A 7,330-nucleotide genomic window follows, 5' to 3' on the forward strand; every position below is an offset into this window, starting at 1 on the left:
CGAAAATATCCCTGCTCTCCAGAAAACTGATCTGGAAACACATGTACGTGGGAATTGCAGGTGCAATCTACTTCCACAAGGCACCAACTGCGCTTCTGAAGTGGCAGGTGTGTGCTTGACAGCTGCCATCACTTGTTGCTTGCACCTGTCATTAGCATGAAGTGCATGTGCACAGTAGAAGCTAGGGATTTGTTTTCAGCCAGCATAGCCAGCGCCCTCTGGACTATCAGGCCTGCTCACTCCTCCTGTCGCGGCTGCTGACGTCAGTCAGTTTTGACCGACGCTTTCCGTCGCGCGGAGGTGCCCACGCCGTTCTCGAGAGTAGGATTTGCTAAGCCTGACGAGACCTGTCGCGGCATGCTGGTGTTTCTATTCTGAACTGGTTCTGTTCCTACTGGAGAAGACGTGTTTTTCTGTGTCTCTGAACTGCTGTGTTGTGATGTGAAGCGTTTCACTCGCTGAATGTTCGCGTAGTGTACGCCTGCAAACTGTCCTAATGGGGCGATGCTGCGTGCCCAACTGTTGCGGCAATTACGACAATGGGCCGAAGGTTTGAGTGTTCTCGTTCCCAAAGGATGACCGAAGAGCAAAGTGGGAGGGGGCTGTTCGTCGCGATGACGTCGATATCCGTTCTCTCCGTGATCCGAAGGTATGTGTACGTTTATACTACGTAATTTGAGTCGCTCCAAAAGCACCACCTCCAGCATGTCCGGTTCTTGCTCTACAATATTGATCTCTTGTGCGCTTTTGACTTGCCAGCCAGCGTAAGCCCTGACATTGTAACGGCTGTTTATTTCTGTTCTGAAATGTTCGCTTCGACTGCGACGCTTTGTGGTGATGAGATACGCTATTTTTATAACGCCGTGCGCATGCCTTGAGGGATGTTTTTTTCCAGAAGTGAAAATAATGGTCTTTTGTGTGTTTTTTACTTGCCAGCCAGTAAGACCCGATATTTCACGGGTGTTTATTTGTGTTCTGGAATGTTATAAGATCGCGCAAGTCATGAGTGATATCGTTCTTTCCAGGAACGCCAGAACGTATTATCAGTTAACGCGCACGCACGAAGTGATCTGTAGATTGTTGTCCAATGTATTTGCTGGTCAGCGCGCTTCATCGAGAATTTTGTAGCTTTCCTTTTTATTTTGTGGCTTAGTAAATGAGGCGGATGTGGAGCACGAAGCCTGTAATATACCGTTTATTTTTTGTGAATAGTTTGCAGGTGTGCGAGCTCCATTTCAAGGCCGAGTACTTAAGGACGACTACCACGTACACCGATCCAAGAACCGGCAGGACAGTAGAAGCTCCCATGGGCGCTACTCGGCTTACGTTGGACGCAGTGCCGACAATTTTTCCTAATGCACCTGCTTATTTGAGCGAATGCGCACCAGTGCGCCAGCAGCCAGAGGCAAAAAGGAAACGCCGCGAAGCATCGCATCTAGAGGAAGCTATTCGGCAGTCCATTTCATCGCACGAAGAACAAGAGCGTCAAAATAAGCTGCAGTCATATGAAGACTTTGTATCGCGCCTACAAATCCTCGACCTCTCCACCTACTGGACTTCAGTAAAAGCAGAGCATGCTGTTCTCTTTGTTCACATAGAGGGTGAAGACCCACCAGACGTCGAACGATCTGTGATTGTTAGTAAGAACATGGAGGTTATGGCCTTCTGGAGAAAAGTGAAAGTGCCTGTGAAGGACCTGCTCATCCCGTGTATACTGGACGATCTACGCTGCCTTCAGACTGCACTAGACAGTATGAGAAGTTTCAAGGCTCCAGACGTTTGCGACAAGGATGAAAAAGTGAAGGCAAGTTTCAGCTTGCTTTTCTCTTTGCTGGACAGCCTCAGGTGTGATGATCTTTTGCCGCAAGAGAAAACAGAAGCGCTCAGCTTTATAAAAGAGCAACTTGACCTATTGCACAAGAAGGACCATTCAGCACGGTACTCTGCTGAGCTTTTAATATTTTCCAGTATTCTTTACACTGTTTCCCCACACGCCTACCGATTCATTCGCAGTGCTGGCAAGTTAGCACTACCACATCGATCTACACTCATGCGAATCTGTTCTCAATATAACGTCAACCCTGGAAATGAGCAGGACGATGAAGGGTTTTTACGTTATGTGAAGAAGCGATCAAGCCTTCTCAAACCGCATGAAAAGATCGTCACTATAATGATGGACGAGATCCATATTCAGCCGTACTTCGAATACAAAGGTGGATCAGTGACCGGGGCAGCTTCTAATTCTTGCGAAGCAGCCAAAACTGCGCATGTTTTTATGATCCAGTCCTTGCTATCAGCCCACAAGGATGTCGCGCACATTCTGCCAGTATCTAACATTGACGCAGTCCAATTGCATGCAGCCCTAAGAAAGACAATTTTGGAGCTAGAGAATGCAGGGCTTACTGTCATCGCAGTAATAACAGATAATTCCATAAACAGAAAAGTGCTGTCCTTGTTTTCTAAAACGCGAACAGTTGACATTGTGTACCCTCACCCAGTAGACGAATCAAGACCCCTTTTTTATGCAGTTGACCCAGTCCATCTTCTGAAGTGCATAAGAAACAACTGGTTAAACCAGAAAAATCCAGGAACGTGCATCTTCTACCTTGAATTTCCTAGCACATCTTCGTTAGTTCGGGTTAATGGAGCGCCTTTCAAAGCTCTTCGAGACATGCACGCTTCGGAGCAACACAGCGTCTCAAAGTTTGGTTATGGATTGAGCTACAAAGCACTGCATCCATCCAACACTGAGCGCCAGAATGTGAAGCTTGTTTTAAAGGTTTTTAGTTCATTTGTGGTGGAGGCTCTAAATATGCGCGGAGACGAGCTTAATTTGAACTACGCCGCAGGGACAGCGCATTTCATTGACCTAATACTGAAGTGGTGGCATATCGTCAATGTGAAAAGCCCCTCCAAAGGCCGGCGCCTACGAGATCCGCTCCAGGATCCAGTAAAGAGTTTGGCTGACAAGCAGATAGAATTTCTTAATAAATTCGTGGATTGGTTGGACACATGGCGAGACATCAGGATGGATACAGGCGCACTAACCACTGAAACACACGCAGCGCTGCGGCTGACTTGTTACTCGCTTGTCGAACTGTGCCGGTACTGCCTTGAAGAATTGAATTTCGACTACGTGTTGCTGGGAAAATTTCAGACCGACAGTCTGGAAGAAAGGTTCGGACAGTACCGTCGGCTGTCGGGAACGAATTATCATATCTCAATCCAACAAGTCTTTGAGTCAGAGAAAAAACTGAGGCTACAAGGCAGTTTGGTTTTGCCAGACATGCAGGAAATGCAGAAGCCATGTTCTGAAACACTTGACGGAGCTCAGTTGACAGAGGAGTACGGCATAAAGGTGTCAGATCATGATATAAGAAATAAGGAATCCATTCTGCCGGTAATAACATACATCGCAGGCTTTTGCGCCCACGCCGCGTTAAAGAAGCTGCCCTGTCAGTATTGTGCCATGAATATTACGTCTGAGGACCGGGAAGTTCAACTTGAAAGGAATCTCCTAATCGAAAACCTCTCGAGAGGCGCTCTCAAGTTTCCTCAACCGGCTGTCGTTAATGCGGTTCTACACGCCCACATTGTCGTAGAGCAGCTTACCAACAAAGCGAATGCTGCACGTTTTCATGCAACACATAAACAGAGGGAGCTACTTGTGGCTGTCACAAGACATCTTTGTGAAACAGAGGATTTTGATGTCTGTAACAATGGTCACCATCCTGACACTGTGCTGACGAACATATTAGCGGCAGCAGCAAACACTCTTCTGAAGAACTACGTTTCCATGAAGACTGATGTTTTGAAGAGTAGAAAAACGCCGATTCAACAAAGGAAATTGCAGAAGTTTGCAAAATGAGTAACAACAGTTTCCATGTGTTTTCTGGACACAGTGTGTATGTGTGTGTATGTGCCAAGCGTGTGTGTAAATAAACTCATTAAATTTACCTTTTTTATTTCGTTACTTTGTTGGCTCATCGAACTTTACTCTTATAAACTGGTCACACGTTCCACGGTGCATAATCTCTATTTTTAGTGGAATAATAAATTGCTATACAGATAAATGCACGGATTTTGAAGCATTATGCATTCATAACATACACTGCCAATCAAAATGCAAAGGCAAAATAAAACTATTACACATGTGCACTTCGCCACGATCATTCCTTCTTTTCACGGGAAGCGATGATATGCGCTTCACAGCCTCCCGCTTCCGCGCGGCTCGGTCAAGACACGTGACGTCACGGCGGCAGTGAGCAGGCCTGAAACTAGTTCTAGGTGGCATTGGCATAGCTCAGGAGATGGCAGAGAAGAAGAGTCGTGCATGCGCGAAGTGGTCGTGTGAAAAAGTGGATTGCTCAGGTGAACAACCACGCTTTTGTCAACCTGCAGATGCCATGCTTGCACCGCCTTCCTGAACTACGAACTACGAGTCATCACTGGCCAACTTAAGGCCATGCTTAAGAACTCACTGATGTGCACGTATCTGAGTTGCTGTGACTACTACCGGCCACAGCTCTTCCTACTGGAGAATGTGCAAGGCTTCCTCTACCGCCTGGAAGGGAAGATACTGCCGCTTACTATGAAATGCTTGCTGTGGATGGGCTACCAATGCACCTTTGCCAGACTCCAGGCTGGCAACTATGGTGTGCCCCAACTACGAGTCATCACTGGCCAACTTAAGGCCATGCTTAAGAACTCACTGATGTGCACGTATCTGAGTTGCTGTGACTACTACCGGCCACAGCTCTTCCTACTGGAGAATGTGCAAGGCTTCCTCTACCGCCTGGAAGGGAAGATACTGCCGCTTACTATGAAATGCTTGCTGCGGATGGGCTACCAATGCACCTTTGCCAGACTCCAGGCTGGCAACTATGGTGTGCCCCAAAGCCGCCTCAGGTGTGTTGTCATAGCCTCTCAGTTATATTCACCGCTAACCGCCGTACATCGATCACCGGCCAGCGTGCCATCATCATTCACCGCTCGCAAGGAGCAACCGACAAGCCCAATCCGGCCATCCCATAAGGAGGAGACTAAAAAGTTAACTGTGCCCGTAGCGCATTGATTGCAGCGATGGCGTAGAGGTAGAACATCCGCCTCGCGTGCAAGAGGACCGGGGTTCAAATCCTGGTGCCGCGCAATTCTCCACCGGGTTAAAAAAAAAAAAATCTGCGTGTCGATGGAATTGCATAACCAGGCCTGGAGTGCGGCCTGATCTCGGTGACCAGAACCGACAGCGCACTCTCTCAACAGAGCAGGATTTGGCCACCCTGGTGTAGTACTTGGCCACAACCTTCTATGATCAAACCAATTAACTCTCGGCCCTCAGTCCCCAGCGGCTGCAGAGCAACTGACCACGGCGGCAGTCAGACCTGTGACGCAGCGGAGGGTGCTAAGAATCTCTGGCTCCGGACAGGCCGCCATTGGAATCTGAACCTGGCAACGTTTAACGCTAGAACTTTAGCTAGTGAGGCTAGCCTAGCAGTGCTGTTTGAGGAACTAGCGGGAATTAAATGGGATGTGATAGGGCTTAGCGAAGTTAGGAGGACAGGTGAGGCGTATACAGTACTAAAGGACGGACACATACTGTGCTATTGCGGGTTAGAGGATAGACGAGAACTAGGTGTGGGATTCCTCATTAATAAGGATATAGCTGGCAACGTAGAGGAGCTCTACAGTGTTAACGAGAGGGTAGCAGCTATAGCAATTAGGCTGAATAGGAGGTACAAGCTGAAAGTGGTGCAGGCCTACGCACCCACATCCAGCCATGATGACCGGACCGTTGAAAGTTTCTATGAGGACGTAGAATCGGCAATGAATAAAGTAAACTCGCAGTACACTGTACTCATGGGCGACGTCAATGCGAAGGTGGGCAAGAAGCATGCTGACGACCACGCGGTAGGTGACTATGGGATAGGCTCTAGAAATAGCAGGGGAGAGTTATTAGTCGAATTCGCGGATAGAAATAATTTACGGATCATGAATACCTTCTTCCGCAAACGAGAAAACAGGAAATGGACCTGGAAGAGACCCAAAGGTGAGATTAAAAATGAAATCGACTTCATACTATGCGCTAAACCTGGCATCATTCACGATGCGGCCGTCCTCGGAAAGGTGCGTTGTAGCGACCACAGAATGGTAAGGTCTACAATTAGCTTAGACTTGAAGAGGGAACGGAAGAAGCTAGTGAAGAGGAAGACCATTAACGAGTTAGCCGTAAGAGGGAAAGCACAGGAGTTTAGGATAGCGCTGCAGAACCGATATTCGGCTTTAACTGAGGAAGATGATCTTGATGTTCATTCAATGCACGATAATCTGACATCAATAATTATGGAGTGCGCAGTAGAAGTAGGCGGTAGGACAGCTCGAAAGGATACCGGGAAGCTATCTCAGGTGACGAAAGATCTGATTAAGAAGCGCCAAAACATGAGGGCATCTAACCCTACCGATAGAATAGAACTAACGGAGATATCAAAGTTAATAAATAAGCGCAAGGTAGCCGACATAAGGACGTTTAATATGGAGAAAATCGAGCATGCTATAAAGAACGGAGGTAGCCTAAAAACAGTGAAGAGGAAACTAGGCATAGGTAAAAACCAGATGTATGCATTAAGAGACAAGCAGGGCAATGTCATTAACAATATGGATAAGATAGTTAACGTAGCCGAAGAGTTCTACACAGGCCTGTACAGTAGCCAATGTAATCAGAGCGCTAATGAGAAAGACAGCAGTGCACAGCAATGCGTCATCCCACCAGTAACGAAAGATGAAGTAAAGAAAGCCTTAGAAGCAATGAAAAGGGGAAAAGCAGCTGGGGAGGATCAGGTAACAGCAGATCTGTTGAAGGATGGAGGGGACATCGTGCTACAAAAACTAGCCACCCTGTATACGCAATGCCTTATGACCTCGACTGTACCAGAAGCTTGGAAGAATGCAAACATTATCTTAATTCATAAGAAGGGAGACGCCAAGGACTTGAAAAATTACAGGCCGATCAGCTTACTATCCGTTGCCTACAAAGTATTTACTAAGGTAATCGCTAATAGAGTCAGGGCAACGTTAGACTTTAATCAACCAAATGATCAGGCAGGCTTTCGTAAAGGATATTCCACAATAATCATATTCACACTATCAATCAGGTGATAGAGAAATGCGCAGAATATAACCAACCTCTATATATAGCTTTCATTGATTACGAGAAAGCATTCGACTCAGTGGAAACCTCAGCAGTCATACAGGCATTGCGTAATCAGGGGGTAGAAGAGCCTTATGCCCAAATACTGGAAGATATATATAGCAACTGCACAGCTATTATAGTCCT

At 47.0% G+C, this 7,330-nt stretch overlaps 1 pseudogene; it reads left to right on the forward strand.

Annotated features, from left to right (window-relative positions):
- The first annotated feature begins 361 nt into the window (after positions 1-361).
- Positions 362-3,264, forward strand: LOC144113139 (uncharacterized; annotated as a pseudogene).
- The last annotated feature ends 4,066 nt before the right edge of the window (positions 3,265-7,330 follow it).

The sequence above is a fragment of the Amblyomma americanum genome, chromosome 1 (assembly GCF_052857255.1).
Source record: "Amblyomma americanum isolate KBUSLIRL-KWMA chromosome 1, ASM5285725v1, whole genome shotgun sequence".
Lineage (NCBI taxonomy): Eukaryota > Metazoa > Arthropoda > Arachnida > Ixodida > Ixodidae > Amblyomma > Amblyomma americanum.